Source organism: Schistocerca piceifrons, chromosome 11 (assembly GCF_021461385.2).
Source record: "Schistocerca piceifrons isolate TAMUIC-IGC-003096 chromosome 11, iqSchPice1.1, whole genome shotgun sequence".
NCBI lineage: Eukaryota > Metazoa > Arthropoda > Insecta > Orthoptera > Acrididae > Schistocerca > Schistocerca piceifrons.
In genome coordinates, this window is record NC_060148.1 from 138,962,099 (window position 1) to 138,980,078 (window position 17,980).

General features: G+C 51.9%; 4 non-coding genes across 4 annotated transcripts; all 4 read right to left on the reverse strand.

Moving 5' to 3' along the window:
- Positions 1–2,253: 2,253 nt before the first annotated feature.
- On the reverse strand, positions 2,254–2,328 carry Trnas-cga. The gene has a single exon. It is a non-coding gene; the product is annotated as a tRNA-Ser (tRNA).
- Positions 2,329–5,865: 3,537 nt separating this feature from the next.
- Trnas-cga lies at positions 5,866–5,940 on the reverse strand. The gene has a single exon. It is a non-coding gene; the product is annotated as a tRNA-Ser (tRNA).
- A 4,741-nt stretch (positions 5,941–10,681) lies between these two features.
- Trnas-cga lies at positions 10,682–10,756 on the reverse strand. Its single transcript has one exon. It is a non-coding gene; the product is annotated as a tRNA-Ser (tRNA).
- Positions 10,757–16,099: 5,343 nt separating this feature from the next.
- Positions 16,100–16,174, reverse strand: Trnas-cga. Its single transcript has one exon. It is a non-coding gene; the product is annotated as a tRNA-Ser (tRNA).
- Positions 16,175–17,980: the final 1,806 nt, after the last annotated feature.

Here is a 17,980-nt window from a genome sequence, read left to right on the forward strand (position 1 = left end):
CGAACCTTGCAGAACTAGCACTCCTGAAAGAAAGGATATTGCGGAGACACGACTTAGCCACAGCCTGGGGGATGTTTCCAGAATGAGATTTTCACTCTGCAGCGGAGTGTGCGCTGATATGAAACTTCCTGGCAGATTAAAACTGTGTGCCCGACCGAGACTCGAACTCGGGACCTTTGCCTTTCGCGGGCAAGTGCTCTACCAACTGAGCTACCGAAGCACGACTGACGCCCGGTACTCACAGCTTTACTTCTGCCAGTACCTCGTCTCCTACCGTCCAAACTTTACAGAAGCTCTCCTGCGAACCTTGCAGAACTAGCACTCCTGAAAGAAAGGATATTGCGGAGACACGACTTAGCCACAGCCTGGGGGATGTTTCCAGAATGAGATTTTCACTCTGCAGCGGAGTGTGCGCTGATATGAAACTTCCTGGCAGATTAAAACTGTGTGCCCGACCGAGACTCGAACTCGGGACCTTTGCCTTTCGCGGGCAAGTGCTCTACCAACTGAGCTACCGAAGCACGACTCACGCCCGGTACTCACAGCTTTACTTCTGCCAGTACCTCGTCTCCTACCTTCCAAACTTTACAGAAGCTCTCCTGCGAACCTTGCAGAACTAGCACTCCTGAAAGAAAAGATATTGCGGAGACACGACTTAGCCACAGCCTGGGGGATGTTTCCAGAATGAGATTTTCACTCTGCAGCGGAGTGTGCGCTGATATGAAACTTCCTGGCAGATTAAAACTGTGTGCCCGACCGAGACTCGAACTCGGGACCTTTGCCTTTCGCGGGCAAGTGCTCTACCAACTGAGCTACCGAAGCACGACTCACGCCCGGTACTCACAGCTTTACTTCTGCCAGTACCTCGTCTCCTACCTTCCAAACTTTACAGAAGCTCTCCTGCGAACCTTGCAGAACTAGCACTCCTGAAAGAAAGGATATTGCGGAGACACGACTTAGCCACAGCCTGGGGGATGTTTCCAGAATGAGATTTTCACTCTGCAGCGGAGTGTGCGCTGATATGAAACTTCCTGGCAGATTAAAACTGTGTGCCCGACCGAGACTCGAACTCGGGACCTTTGCCTTTCGCGGGCAAGTGCTCTACCAACTGAGCTACCGAAGCACGACTGACGCCCGGTACTCACAGCTTTACTTCTGCCAGTACCTCGTCTCCTACCTTCCAAACTTTACAGAACCTCTCCTGCGAACCTTGCAGAACTAGCACTCCTGAAAGAAAAGATATTGCAGAGACACGACTTAGCCACAGCCTGGGGGATGTTTCCAGAATGAGATTTTCACTCTGCAGCGGAGTGTGCGCTGATATGAAACTTCCTGGCAGATTAAAACTGTGTGCCCGACCGAGACTCGAACTCGGGACCTTTGCCTTTCGCGGGCAAGTGCTCTACCAACTGAGCTACCGAAGCACGACTCACGCCCGGTACTCACAGCTTTACTTCTGCCAGTACCTCGTCTCCTACCGTCCAAACTTTACAGAAGCTCTCCTGCGAACCTTGCAGAACTAGCACTCCTGAAAGAAAGGATATTGCGGAGACACGACTTAGCCACAGCCTGGGGGATGTTTCCAGAATGAGATTTTCACTCTGCAGCGGAGTGTGCGCTGAAATGAAACTTCCTGGCAGATTAAAACTGTGTGCCCGACCGAGACTCGAACTCGGGACCTTTGCCTTTCGCGGGCAAGTGCTCTAGCAACTGAACTACCGAAGCACGACTGACGCCCGGTACTCACAGCTTTACTTCTGCCAGTACCTCGTCTCCTACCTTCCAAACTTTACAGAAGCTCTCCTGCGAACCTTGCAGAACTAGCACTCCTGAAAGAAAAGATATTGCGGAGACACGACTTAGCCACAGCCTGGGGGATGTTTCCAGAATAAGATTTTCACTCTGCAGCGGAGTGTGCGCTGATATGAAACTTCCTGGCAGATTAGAACTGTGTGCCCGACCGAGACTCGAACTCGGGACCTTTGCCTTTCGCGGGCAAGTGCTCTACCAACTGAGCTACCGAAGCACGACTCACGCCCGGTACTCACAGCTTTACTTCTGCCAGTACCTCGTCTCCTACCTTCCAAACTCTACAGAAGCTCTCCTGCGAACCTTCCAGAACTAGCACTCCTGAAAGAAAGGATATTGCGGAGACACGACTTAGCCACAGCCTGGGGGATGTTTCCAGAATGAGATTTTCACTCTGCAGCGGAGTGTGCGCTGATATGAAACTTCCTGGCAGATTATAACTGTGTGCCCGACCGAGACTCGAACTCGGGACCTTTGCCTTTCGCGGGCAAGTGCTCTACCAACTGAGCTATCGAAGCACGACTGACGCCCGGTACTCACAGCTTTACTTCTGCCAGTACCTCGTCTCCTACCTTCCAAACTTTACAGAAGCTCTCCTGCGAACCTTGCAGAACTAGCACTCCTGAAAGAAAAGATATTGCGGAGACACGACTTAGCCACAGCCTGGGGGATGTTTCCAGAATGAGATTTTCACTCTGCAGCGGAGTGTGCGCTGATATGAAACTTCCTGGCAGATTAAAACTGTGTGCCCGACCGAGACTCGAACTCGGGACCTTTGCCTTTCGCGGGCAAGTGCTCTACCAACTGAGCTACCGAAGCACGACTCACGCCCGGTACTCACAGCTTTACTTCTGCCAGTACCTCGTCTCCTACCTTCCAAACTTTACAGAAGCTCTCCTGCGAACCTTGCAGAACTAGCACTCCTGAAAGAAAGGATATTGCGGAGACACGACTTAGCCACAGCCTGGGGGATGTTTCCAGAATGAGATTTTCACTCTGCAGCGGAGTGTGCGCTGATATGAAACTTCCTGGCAGATTAAAACTGTGTGCCCGACCGAGACTCGAACTCGGGACCTTTGCCTTTCGCGGGCAAGTGCTCTACCAACTGAGCTACCGAAGCACGACTCACGCCCGGTACTCACAGCTTTACTTCTGCCAGTACCTCGTCTCCTACCTTCCAAACTTTACAGAAGCTCTCCTGCGAACCTTGCAGAACTAGCACTCCTGAAAGAAAAGATATTGCGGAGACACGACTTAGCCACAGCCTGGGGGATGTTTCCAGAATGAGATTTTCACTCTGCAGCGGAGTGTGCGCTGATATGAAACTTCCTGGCAGATTAAAACTGTGTGCCCGACCGAGACTCGAACTCGGGACCTTTGCCTTTCGCGGGCAAGTGCTCTACCAACTGAGCTACCGAAGCACGACTGACGCCCGGTACTCACAGCTTTACTTCTGCCAGTACCTCGTCTCCTACCTTCCAAACTTTACAGAAGCTCTCCTGCGAACCTTGCAGAACTAGCACTCCTGAAAGAAAAGATATTGCGGAGACACGACTTAGCCACAGCCTGGGGGATGTTTCCAGAACGAGATTTTCACTCTGCAGCGGAGTGTGCGCTGATATGAAACTTCCTGGCAGATTAAAACTGTGTGCCCGACCGAGACTCGAACTCGGGACCTTTGCCTTTCGCGGGCAAGTGCTCTACCAACTGAGCTACCGAAGCACGACTCACGCCCGGTACTCACAGCTTTACTTCTGCCAGTACCTCGTCTCCTACCTTCCAAACTTTACAGAAGCTCTCCTGCGAACCTTGCAGAACTAGCACTCCTGAAAGAAAGGATATTGCGGAGACACGACTTAGCCACAGCCTGGGGGATGTTTCCAGAATGAGATTTTCACTCTGCAGCGGAGTGTGCGCTGATATGAAACTTCCTGGCAGATTAAAACTGTGTGCCCGACCGAGACTCGAACTCGGGACCTTTGCCTTTCGCGGGCAAGTGCTCTACCAACTGAGCTACCGAAGCACGACTGACGCCCGGTACTCACAGCTTTACTTCTGCCAGTACCTCGTCTCCTACCTTCCAAACTTTACAGAACCTCTCCTGCGAACCTTGCAGAACTAGCACTCCTGAAAGAAAAGATATTGCGGAGACACGACTTAGCCACAGCCTGGGGGATGTTTCCAGAATGAGATTTTCACTCTGCAGCGGAGTGTGCGCTGATATGAAACTTCCTGGCAGATTAAAACTGTGTGCCCGACCGAGACTCGAACTCGGGACCTTTGCCTTTCGCGGGCAAGTGCTCTACCAACTGAGCTACCGAAGCACGACTCACGCCCGGTACTCACAGCTTTACTTCTGCCAGTACCTCGTCTCCTACCGTCCAAACTTTACAGAAGCTCTCCTGCGAACCTTGCAGAACTAGCACTCCTGAAAGAAAGGATATTGCGGAGACACGACTTAGCCACAGCCTGGGGGATGTTTCCAGAATGAGATTTTCACTCTGCAGCGGAGTGTGCGCTGAAATGAAACTTCCTGGCAGATTAAAACTGTGTGCCCGACCGAGACTCGAACTCGGGACCTTTGCCTTTCGCGGGCAAGTGCTCTACCAACTGAGCTACCGAAGCACGACTGACGCCCGGTACTCACAGCTTTACTTCTGCCAGTACCTCGTCTCCTACCTTCCAAACTTTACAGAAGCTCTCCTGCGAACCTTGCAGAACTAGCACTCCTGAAAGAAAAGATATTGCGGAGACACGACTTAGCCACAGCCTGGGGGATGTTTCGAGAATGAGATTTTCACTCTGCAGCGGAGTGTGCGCTGATATGAAACTTCCTGGCAGATTAAAACTGTGTGCCCGACCGAGACTCGAACTCGGGACCTTTGCCTTTCGCGGGCAAGTGCTCTACCAACTGAGCTACCGAAGCACGACTGACGCCCGGTACTCACAGCTTTACTTCTGCCAGTACCTCGTCTCCTACCTTCCAAACTTTACAGAACCTCTCCTGCGAACCTTGCAGAACTAGCACTCCTGAAAGAAAAGATATTGCAGAGACACGACTTAGCCACAGCCTGGGGGATGTTTCCAGAATGAGATTTTCACTCTGCAGCGGAGTGTGCGCTGATATGAAACTTCCTGGCAGATTAAAACTGTGTGCCCGACCGAGACTCGAACTCGGGACCTTTGCCTTTCGCGGGCAAGTGCTCTACCAACTGAGCTACCGAAGCACGACTCACGCCCGGTACTCACAGCTTTACTTCTGCCAGTACCTCGTCTCCTACCGTCCAAACTTTACAGAAGCTCTCCTGCGAACCTTGCAGAACTAGCACTCCTGAAAGAAAGGATATTGCGGAGACACGACTTAGCCACAGCCTGGGGGATGTTTCCAGAATGAGATTTTCACTCTGCAGCGGAGTGTGCGCTGAAATGAAACTTCCTGGCAGATTAAAACTGTGTGCCCGACCGAGACTCGAACTCGGGACCTTTGCCTTTCGCGGGCAAGTGCTCTACCAACTGAACTACCGAAGCACGACTGACGCCCGGTACTCACAGCTTTACTTCTGCCAGTACCTCGTCTCCTACCTTCCAAACTTTACAGAAGCTCTCCTGCGAACCTTGCAGAACTAGCACTCCTGAAAGAAAAGATATTGCGGAGACACGACTTAGCCACAGCCTGGGGGATGTTTCCAGAATAAGATTTTCACTCTGCAGCGGAGTGTGCGCTGATATGAAACTTCCTGGCAGATTAGAACTGTGTGCCCGACCGAGACTCGAACTCGGGACCTTTGCCTTTCGCGGGCAAGTGCTCTACCAACTGAGCTACCGAAGCACGACTCACGCCCGGTACTCACAGCTTTACTTCTGCCACTACCTCGTCTCCTACCTTCCAAACTCTACAGAAGCTCTCCTGCGAACCTTCCAGAACTAGCACTCCTGAAAGAAAGGATATTGCGGAGACACGACTTAGCCACAGCCTGGGGGATGTTTCCAGAATGAGATTTTCACTCTGCAGCGGAGTGTGCGCTGATATGAAACTTCCTGGCAGATTAAAACTGTGTGCCCGACCGAGACTCGAACTCGGGACCTTTGCCTTTCGCGGGCAAGTGCTCTACCAACTGAGCTATCGAAGCACGACTGACGCCCGGTACTCACAGCTTTACTTCTGCCAGTACCTCGTCTCCTACCTTCCAAACTTTACAGAAGCTCTCCTGCGAACCTTGCAGAACTAGCACTCCTGAAAGAAAAGATATTGCGGAGACACGACTTAGCCACAGCCTGGGGGATGTTTCCAGAATGAGATTTTCACTCTGCAGCGGAGTGTGCGCTGATATGAAACTTCCTGGCAGATTAAAACTGTGTGCCCGACCGAGACTCGAACTCGGGACCTTTGCCTTTCGCGGGCAAGTGCTCTACCAACTGAGCTACCGAAGCACGACTCACGCCCGGTACTCACAGCTTTACTTCTGCCAGTACCTCGTCTCCTACCTTCCAAACTTTACAGAAGCTCTCCTGCGAACCTTGCAGAACTAGCACTCCTGAAAGAAAGGATATTGCGGAGACACGACTTAGCCACAGCCTGGGGGATGTTTCCAGAATGAGATTTTCACTCTGCAGCGGAGTGTGCGCTGATATGAAACTTCCTGGCAGATTAAAACTGTGTGCCCGACCGAGACTCGAACTCGGGACCTTTGCCTTTCGCGGGCAAGTGCTCTACCAACTGAGCTACCGAAGCACGACTCACGCCCGGTACTCACAGCTTTACTTCTGCCAGTACCTCGTCTCCTACCTTCCAAACTTTACAGAAGCTCTCCTGCGAACCTTGCAGAACTAGCACTCCTGAAAGAAAAGATATTGCGGAGACACGACTTAGCCACAGCCTGGGGGATGTTTCCAGAATGAGATTTTCACTCTGCAGCGGAGTGTGAGCTGATATGAAACTTCCTGGCAGATTAAAACTGTGTGCCCGACCGAGACTCGAACTCGGGACCTTTGCCTTTCGCGGGCAAGTGCTCTACCAACTGAGCTACCGAAGCACGACTGACGCCCGGTACTCACAGCTTTACTTCTGCCAGTACCTCGTCTCCTACCTTCCAAACTTTACAGAAGCTCTCCTGCGAACCTTGCAGAACTAGCACTCCTGAAAGAAAAGATATTGCGGAGACACGACTTAGCCACAGCCTGGGGGATGTTTCCAGAACGAGATTTTCACTCTGCAGCGGAGTGTGCGCTGATATGAAACTTCCTGGCAGATTAAAACTGTGTGCCCGACCGAGACTCGAATTCGGGACCTTTGCCTTTCGCGGGCAAGTGCTCTACCAACTGAGCTACCGAAGCACGACTCACGCCCGGTACTCACAGCTTTACTTCTGCCAGTACCTCGTCTCCTACCTTCCAAACTTTACAGAAGCTCTCCTGCGAACCTTGCAGAACTAGCACTCCTGAAAGAAAGGATATTGCGGAGACACGACTTAGCCACAGCCTGGGGGATGTTTCCAGAATGAGATTTTCACTCTGCAGCGGAGTGTGCGCTGATATGAAACTTCCTGGCAGATTAAAACTGTGTGCCCGACCGAGACTCGAACTCGGGACCTTTGCCTTTCGCGGGCAAGTGCTCTACCAACTGAGCTACCGAAGCACGACTCACGCCCGGTACTCACAGCTTTACTTCTGCCAGTACCTCGTCTCCTACCGTCCAAACTTTACAGAAGCTCTCCTGCGAACCTTGCAGAACTAGCACTCCTGAAAGAAAGGATATTGCGGAGACACGACTTAGCCACAGCCTGGGGGATGTTTCCAGAATGAGATTTTCACTCTGCAGCGGAGTGTGCGCTGAAATGAAACTTCCTGGCAGATTAAAACTGTGTGCCCGACCGAGACTCGAACTCGGGACCTTTGCCTTTCGCGGGCAAGTGCTCTACCAACTGAGCTACCGAAGCACGACTGACGCCCGGTACTCACAGCTTTACTTCTGCCAGTACCTCGTCTCCTACCTTCCAAACTTTACAGAAGCTCTCCTGCGAACCTTGCAGAACTAGCACTCCTGAAAGAAAAGATATTGCGGAGACACGACTTAGCCACAGCCTGGGGGATGTTTCCAGAATGAGATTTTCACTCTGCAGCGGAGTGTGCGCTGATATGAAACTTCCTGGCAGATTAAAACTGTGTGCCCGACCGAGACTCGAACTCGGGACCTTTGCCTTTCGCGGGCAAGTGCTCTACCAACTGAGCTACCGAAGCACGACTCACGCCCGGTACTCACAGCTTTACTTCTGCCAGTACCTCGTCTCCTACCTTCCAAACTTTACAGAAGCTCTCCTGTGAACCTTGCAGAACTAGCACTCCTGAAAGAAAGGATATTGCGGAGACACGACTTAGCCACAGCCTGGGGGATGTTTCCAGAATGAGAATTTCACTCTGCAGCGAAGTGTGCGCTGATATGAAACTTCCTGGCAGATTAAAACTGTGTGCCCGACCGAGACTCGAACTCGGGACCTTTGCCTTTCGCGGTCAAGTGCTCTACCAACTGAGCTACCGAAGCACGACTCACGCCCGGTATTCACAGCTTTACTTCTGCCAGTACCTCGTCTCCTACCTTCCAAACTTTACAGAAGCTCTCCTGCGAACCTTGCAGAACTAGCACTCCTGAAAGAAAGGATATTGCGGAGACACGACTTAGCCACAGCCTGGGGGATGTTTCCAGAATGAGATTTTCACTCTGCAGCGGAGTGTGCGCTGATATGAAACTTCCTGGCAGATTAAAACTGTGTGCCCGACCGAGACTCGAACTCGGGACCTTTGCCTTTCGCGGGCAAGTGCTCTACCAACTGAGCTACCGAAGCACGACTGACGCCCGGTACTCACAGCTTTACTTCTGCCAGTACCTCGTCTCCTACCTTCCAAACTTTACAGAACCTCTCCTGCGAACCTTGCAGAACTAGCACTCCTGAAAGAAAAGATATTGCGGAGACACGACTTAGCCACAGCCTGGGGGATGTTTCCAGAATGAGATTTTCACTCTGCAGCGGAGTGTGCGCTGATATGAAACTTCCTGGCAGATTAAAACTGTGTGCCCGACCGAGACTCGAACTCGGGACCTTTGCCTTTCGCGGGCAAGTGCTCTACCAACTGAGCTACCGAAGCACGACTCACGCCCGGTACTCACAGCTTTACTTCTGCCAGTACCTCGTCTCCTACCGTCCAAACTTTACAGAAGCTCTCCTGCGAACCTTGCAGAACTAGCACTCCTGAAAGAAAGGATATTGCGGAGACACGACTTAGCCACAGCCTGGGGGATGTTTCCAGAATGAGATTTTCACTCTGCAGCGGAGTGTGCGCTGAAATGAAACTTCCTGGCAGATTAAAACTGTGTGCCCAACCGAGACTCGAACTCGGGACCTTTGCCTTTCGCGGGCAAGTGCTCTACCAACTGAGCTACCGAAGCACGACTGACGCCCGGTACTCACAGCTTTACTTCTGCCAGTACCTCGTCTCCTACCTTCCAAACTTTACAGAAGCTCTCCTGCGAACCTTGCAGAACTAGCACTCCTGAAAGAAAAGATATTGCGGAGACACGACTTAGCCACAGCCTGGGGGATGTTTCGAGAATGAGATTTTCACTCTGCAGCGGAGTGTGCGCTGATATGAAACTTCCTGGCAGATTAAAACTGTGTGCCCGACCGAGACTCGAACTCGGGACCTTTGCCTTTCGCGGGCAAGTGCTCTACCAACTGAGCTACCGAAGCACGACTGACGCCCGGTACTCACAGCTTTACTTCTGCCAGTACCTCGTCTCCTACCTTCCAAACTTTACAGAACCTCTCCTGCGAACCTTGCAGAACTAGCACTCCTGAAAGAAAAGATATTGCAGAGACACGACTTAGCCACAGCCTGGGGGATGTTTCCAGAATGAGATTTTCACTCTGCAGCGGAGTGTGCGCTGATATGAAACTTCCTGGCAGATTAAAACTGTGTGCCCGACCGAGACTCGAACTCGGGACCTTTGCCTTTCGCGGGCAAGTGCTCTACCAACTGAGCTACCGAAGCACGACTCACGCCCGGTACTCACAGCTTTACTTCTGCCAGTACCTCGTCTCCTACCGTCCAAACTTTACAGAAGCTCTCCTGCGAACCTTGCAGAACTAGCACTCCTGAAAGAAAGGATATTGCGGAGACACGACTTAGCCACAGCCTGGGGGATGTTTCCAGAATGAGATTTTCACTCTGCAGCGGAGTGTGCGCTGAAATGAAACTTCCTGGCAGATTAAAACTGTGTGCCCGACCGAGACTCGAACTCGGGACCTTTGCCTTTCGCGGGCAAGTGCTCTACCAACTGAACTACCGAAGCACGACTGACGCCCGGTACTCACAGCTTTACTTCTGCCAGTACCTCGTCTCCTACCTTCCAAACTTTACAGAAGCTCTCCTGCGAACCTTGCAGAACTAGCACTCCTGAAAGAAAAGATATTGCGGAGACACGACTTAGCCACAGCCTGGGGGATGTTTCCAGAATAAGATTTTCACTCTGCAGCGGAGTGTGCGCTGATATGAAACTTCCTGGCAGATTAGAACTGTGTGCCCGACCGAGACTCGAACTCGGGACCTTTGCCTTTCGCGGGCAAGTGCTCTACCAACTGAGCTACCGAAGCACGACTCACGCCCGGTACTCACAGCTTTACTTCTGCCACTACCTCGTCTCCTACCTTCCAAACTCTACAGAAGCTCTCCTGCGAACCTTCCAGAACTAGCACTCCTGAAAGAAAGGATATTGCGGAGACACGACTTAGCCACAGCCTGGGGGATGTTTCCAGAATGAGATTTTCACTCTGCAGCGGAGTGTGCGCTGATATGAAACTTCCTGGCAGATTAAAACTGTGTGCCCGACCGAGACTCGAACTCGGGACCTTTGCCTTTCGCGGGCAAGTGCTCTACCAACTGAGCTATCGAAGCACGACTGACGCCCGGTACTCACAGCTTTACTTCTGCCAGTACCTCGTCTCCTACCTTCCAAACTTTACAGAAGCTCTCCTGCGAACCTTGCAGAACTAGCACTCCTGAAAGAAAAGATATTGCGGAGACACGACTTAGCCACAGCCTGGGGGATGTTTCCAGAATGAGATTTTCACTCTGCAGCGGAGTGTGCGCTGATATGAAACTTCCTGGCAGATTAAAACTGTGTGCCCGACCGAGACTCGAACTCGGGACCTTTGCCTTTCGCGGGCAAGTGCTCTACCAACTGAGCTACCGAAGCACGACTCACGCCCGGTACTCACAGCTTTACTTCTGCCAGTACCTCGTCTCCTACCTTCCAAACTTTACAGAAGCTCTCCTGCGAACCTTGCAGAACTAGCACTCCTGAAAGAAAGGATATTGCGGAGACACGACTTAGCCACAGCCTGGGGGATGTTTCCAGAATGAGATTTTCACTCTGCAGCGGAGTGTGCGCTGATATGAAACTTCCTGGCAGATTAAAACTGTGTGCCCGACCGAGACTCGAACTCGGGACCTTTGCCTTTCGCGGGCAAGTGCTCTACCAACTGAGCTACCGAAGCACGACTCACGCCCGGTACTCACAGCTTTACTTCTGCCAGTACCTCGTCTCCTACCTTCCAAACTTTACAGAAGCTCTCCTGCGAACCTTGCAGAACTAGCACTCCTGAAAGAAAAGATATTGCGGAGACACGACTTAGCCACAGCCTGGGGGATGTTTCCAGAATGAGATTTTCACTCTGCAGCGGAGTGTGCGCTGATATGAAACTTCCTGGCAGATTAAAACTGTGTGCCCGACCGAGACTCGAACTCGGGACCTTTGCCTTTCGCGGGCAAGTGCTCTACCAACTGAGCTACCGAAGCACGACTGACGCCCGGTACTCACAGCTTTACTTCTGCCAGTACCTCGTCTCCTACCTTCCAAACTTTACAGAAGCTCTCCTGCGAACCTTGCAGAACTAGCACTCCTGAAAGAAAAGATATTGCGGAGACACGACTTAGCCACAGCCTGGGGGATGTTTCCAGAACGAGATTTTCACTCTGCAGCGGAGTGTGCGCTGATATGAAACTTCCTGGCAGATTAAAACTGTGTGCCCGACCGAGACTCGAATTCGGGACCTTTGCCTTTCGCGGGCAAGTGCTCTACCAACTGAGCTACCGAAGCACGACTCACGCCCGGTACTCACAGCTTTACTTCTGCCAGTACCTCGTCTCCTACCTTCCAAACTTTACAGAAGCTCTCCTGCGAACCTTGCAGAACTAGCACTCCTGAAAGAAAGGATATTGCGGAGACACGACTTAGCCACAGCCTGGGGGATGTTTCCAGAATGAGATTTTCACTCTGCAGCGGAGTGTGCGCTGATATGAAACTTCCTGGCAGATTAAAACTGTGTGCCCGACCGAGACTCGAACTCGGGACCTTTGCCTTTCGCGGGCAAGTGCTCTACCAACTGAGCTACCGAAGCACGACTCACGCCCGGTACTCACAGCTTTACTTCTGCCAGTACCTCGTCTCCTACCGTCCAAACTTTACAGAAGCTCTCCTGCGAAACTTGCAGAACTAGCACTCCTGAAAGAAAGGATATTGCGGAGACACGACTTAGCCACAGCCTGGGGGATGTTTCCAGAATGAGATTTTCACTCTGCAGCGGAGTGTGCGCTGAAATGAAACTTCCTGGCAGATTAAAACTGTGTGCCCGACCGAGACTCGAACTCGGGACCTTTGCCTTTCGCGGGCAAGTGCTCTACCAACTGAGCTACCGAAGCACGACTGACGCCCGGTACTCACAGCTTTACTTCTGCCAGTACCTCGTCTCCTACCTTCCAAACTTTACAGAAGCTCTCCTGCGAACCTTGCAGAACTAGCACTCCTGAAAGAAAAGATATTGCGGAGACACGACTTAGCCACAGCCTGGGGGATGTTTCCAGAATGAGATTTTCACTCTGCAGCGGAGTGTGCGCTGATATGAAACTTCCTGGCAGATTAAAACTGTGTGCCCGACCGAGACTCGAACTCGGGACCTTTGCCTTTCGCGGGCAAGTGCTCTACCAACTGAGCTACCGAAGCACGACTCACGCCCGGTACTCACAGCTTTACTTCTGCCAGTACCTCGTCTCCTACCTTCCAAACTTTACAGAAGCTCTCCTGTGAACCTTGCAGAACTAGCACTCCTGAAAGAAAGGATATTGCGGAGACACGACTTAGCCACAGCCTGGGGGATGTTTCCAGAATGAGAATTTCACTCTGCAGCGAAGTGTGCGCTGATATGAAACTTCCTGGCAGATTAAAACTGTGTGCCCGACCGAGACTCGAACTCGGGACCTTTGCCTTTCGCGGTCAAGTGCTCTACCAACTGAGCTACCGAAGCACGACTCACGCCCGGTATTCACAGCTTTACTTCTGCCAGTACCTCGTCTCCTACCTTCCAAACTTTACAGAAGCTCTCCTGCGAACCTTGCAGAACTAGCACTCCTGAAAGAAAGGATATTGCGGAGACACGACTTAGCCACAGCCTGGGGGATGTTTCCAGAATGAGATTTTCACTCTGCAGCGGAGTGTGCGCTGATATGAAACTTCCTGGCAGATTAAAACTGTGTGCCCGACCGAGACTCGAACTCGGGACCTTTGCCTTTCGCGGGCAAGTGCTCTACCAACTGAGCTACCGAAGCACGACTGACGCCCGGTACTCACAGCTTTACTTCTGCCAGTACCTCGTCTCCTACCGTCCAAACTTTACAGAAGCTCTCCTGCGAACCTTGCAGAACTAGCACTCCTGAAAGAAAGGATATTGCGGAGACACGACTTAGCCACAGCCTGGGGGATGTTTCCAGAATGAGATTTTCACTCTGCAGCGGAGTGTGCGCTGATATGAAACTTCCTGGCAGTTTAAAACTGTGTGCCCGACCGAGACTCGAACTCGGGACCTTTGCCTTTCGCGGGCAAGTGCTCTACCAACTGAGCTACCGAAGCACGACTGACGCCCGGTACTCACAGCTTTACTTCTGCCAGTACCTCGTCTCCTACCTTCCAAACTTTACAGAAGCTCTCCTGCGAACCTTGCAGAACTAGCACTCCTGAAAGAAAAGATATTGCGGAGACACGACTTAGCCACAGCCTGGGGGATGTTTCCAGAATGAGATTTTCACTCTGCAGCGGAGTGTGCGCTGATATGAAACTTCCTGGCAGATTAAAACTGTGTGCCCGACCGAGACTCGAACTCGGGACCTTTGCCTTTCGCGGGCAAGTGCTCTACCAACTGAGCTACCGAAGCACGACTCACGCCCGGTACTCACAGCTTTACTTCTGCCAGTACCTCGTCTCCTACCGTCCAAACTTTACAGAAGCTCTCCTGCGAACCTTGCAGAACTAGCACTCCTGAAAGAAAGGATATTGCGGAGACACGACTTAGCCACAGCCTGGGGGATGTTTCCAGAATGAGATTTTCACTCTGCAGCGGAGTGTGCGCTGATATGAAACTTCCTGGCAGATTAAAATTGTGTGCCCGACCGAGACTCGAACTCGGGACCTTTGCCTTTCGCGGGCAAGTGCTCTACCAACTGAGCTACCGAAGCACGACTGACGCCCGGTACTCACAGCTTTACTTCTGCCAGTACCTCGTCTCCTACCTTCCAAACTTTACAGAACCTCTCCTGCGAACCTTGCAGAACTAGCACTCCTGAAAGAAAAGATATTGCGGAGACACGACTTAGCCACAGCCTGGGGGATGTTTCCAGAATGAGATTTTCACTCTGCAGCGGAGTGTGCGCTGATATGAAACTTCCTGGCAGATTAAAACTGTGTGCCCGACCGAGACTCGAACTCGGGACCTTTGCCTTTCGCGGGCAAGTGCTCTACCAACTGAGCTACCGAAGCACGACTCACGCCCGGTACTCACAGCTTTACTTCTGCCAGTACCTCGTCTCCTACCTTCCAAACTTTACAGAAGCTCTCCTGCGAACCTTGCAGAACTAGCACTCCTGAAAGAAAGGATATTGCGGAGACACGACTTAGCCACAGCCTGGGGGATGTTTCCAGAATGAGATTTTCACTCTGCAGCGGAGTGTGCGCTGATATGAAACTTCCTGGCAGATTAAAACTGTGTGCCCGACCGAGACTCGAACTCGGGACCTTTGCCTTTCGCGGGCAAGTGCTCTACCAACTGAGCTACCGAAGCACGACTGACGCCCGGTATTCACAGCTTTACTTCTGCCAGTACCTCGTCTCCTACCTTCCAAACTTCACAGAAGCTCTCCTGCGAACCTTGCAGAACTAGCACTCCTGAAAGAAAGGACATTGCGGAGACACGACTTAGCCACAGCCTGGGGGATGTTTCCAGAATGAGATTTTCACTCTGCAGCGGAGTGTGCGCTGATATGAAACTTCCTGGCAGATTAAAACTGTGTGCCCGACCGAGACTCGAACTCGGGACCTTTGCCTTTCGCGGGCAAGTGCTCTACCAACTGAGCTACCGAAGCACGACTCACGCCCGGTACTCACAGCTTCACTTCTGCCAGTACCTCGTCTCCTACCTTCCAAACTTTACAGAAGCTCTCCTGCGAACCTTGCAGAATTAGCACTCCTGAAAGAAAGGATATTGCGGAGACACGACTTAGCCACAGCCTGGGGGATGTTTCCAGAATGAGATTTTCACTCCGCAGCGGAGTGTGCGCTGATATGAAACTTCCTGGCAGATTAAAACTGTGTGCCCGACCGAGACTCGAACTCGGGACCTTTGCCTTTCGCGGGCAAGTGCTCTACCAACTGAGCTACCGAAGCACGACTCACGCCCGGTACTCACAGCTTTACTTCTGCCAGTACCTCGTCTCCTACCTTCCAAACTTTACAGAAGCTCTCCTGCGAACCTTGCCGAACTAGCACTCCTGAAAGAAAAGATATTGCGGAGACACGACTTAGCCACAGCCTGGGGGATGTTTCCAGAATGAGATTTTCACTCTGCAGCGGAGTGTGCGCTGATATGAAACTTCCTGGCAGATTAAAACTGTGTGCCCGACCGAGACTCGAACTCGGGACCTTTGCCTTTCGCGGGCAAGTGCTCTACCAACTGAGCTACCGAAGCACGACTCACGCCCGGTACTCACAGCTTTACTTCTGCCAGTACCTCGTCTCCTACCTTCCAAACTCTACAGAAGCTCTCCTGCGAACCTTCCAGAACTAGCACTCCTGAAAGAAAGGATATTGCGGAGACACGACTTAGCCACAGCCTGGGGGATGTTTCCAGAATGAGATTTTCACTCTGCAGCGGAGTGTGCGCTGATATGAAACTTCCTGGCAGATTAAAACTGTGTGCCCGACCGAGACTCGAACTCGGGACCTTTGCCTTTCGCGGGCAAGTGCTCTACCAACTGAGCTATCGAAGCACGACTGACGCCCGGTACTCACAGCTTTACTTCTGCCAGTACCTCGTCTCCTACCTTCCAAACTTTACAGAAGCTCTCCTGCGAACCTTGCAGAACTAGCACTCCTGAAAGAAAAGATATTGCGGAGACACGACTTAGCCACAGCCTGGGGGATGTTTCCAGAATGAGATTTTCACTCTGCAGCGGAGTGTGCGCTGATATGAAACTTCCTGGCAGATTAAAACTGTGTGCCCGACCGAGACTCGAACTCGGGACCTTTGCCTTTCGCGGGCAAGTGCTCTACCAACTGAGCTACCGAAGCACGACTCACGCCCGGTACTCACAGCTTTACTTCTGCCAGTACCTCGTCTCCTACCTTCCAAACTTTACAGAAGCTCTCCTGCGAACCTTGCAGAACTAGCACTCCTGAAAGAAAGGATATTGCGGAGACACGACTTAGCCACAGCCTGGGGGATGTTTCCAGAATGAGATTTTCACTCTGCAGCGGAGTGTGCGCTGATATGAAACTTCCTGGCAGATTAAAACTGTGTGCCCGACCGAGACTCGAACTCGGGACCTTTGCCTTTCGCGGGCAAGTGCTCTACCAACTGAGCTACCGAAGCACGACTCACGGCCGGTACTCACAGCTTTACTTCTGCCAGTACCTCGTCTCCTACCTTCCAAACTTTACAGAAGCTCTCCTGCGAACCTTGCAGAACTAGCACTCCTGAAAGAAAGGATATTGCGGAGACACGACTTAGCCACAGCCTGGGGGATGTTTCCAGAATGAGATTTTCACTCTGCAGCGGAGTGTGCGCTGATATGAAACTTCCTGGCAGATTAAGTCGTGTCTCCGCAATATCCTTTCTTTCAGGAGTGCTAGTTCTGCAAGGTTCGCAGGAGAGCTTCTGTTAAGTTTGGAAGGTAGGAGACGAGGTACTGGCAGAAGTAAAGCTGTGAGTACCGGGCCTGAGTCGTGCTTCGGTAGCTCAGTTGGTAGAGCACTTGCCCGCGAAAGGCAAAGGTCCCGAGTTCGAGTCTCGGTCGGGCACACAGTTTTAATCTGCAAGGAAGTTTCATGTCAGTGCACACTCCGCTGCAGAGTGAAAATCTCATTCTGGACGTATAGTCTCTTTCATAGGTATACAAATCACAGTGATGTCGGTATCAATTTAGATTTTTGAAATAGGACTGTTGTAGTTTCTTGTGTTAGTATTGTACTTCTAAAAGAGACAAAATCTACAGCATTTCGCTCTTCAAAATCTAATTAGTACTTTCCGAGTAATGACACTATTTATAATTTAGGGTTTGCGAGGGACGTTCAGTAAGTAACGCTACACATTTGTTATTCTCCGCCAGTTTCGGAATATGTTGTGGGGAGTCGTGGAATACTCCCGCTTCAGCCCTCATAGTTTCATGAAGTTCCGATAGGTGGTGATACGATACGTAGCCTTCACAATGGCGTCTGTAACGGAGGTGCTTTCCAAGCCGGAGCTGTCAGTGAACAAAAGCACGGTGAGTCGTGAGGCGAGGCGTCCGTCGTCTCCAAAGCAACGCTGCGCAAACCCGTCCGACCTGCCGTGTGCCGGCCGGCCGGCCACGCACAGCTGCGACTCCTGCGACACTGGAGGCTGCGGACTCTCATTCGAGGCAAACGAGAGGCCGCCGTCAAACACGTCGCTGCTCAGCTGAGCGTCTGCGTTGGTAGCGCTGGCACACTCGTCCACACGCACATGCAGTGCCGACGACTCAGCGCCGCCAAGCCAGCCCTGGAGACGCGTGATATGCAAGTGTAGACACCTGCCTGAGAAAATTTACGTACATTCTG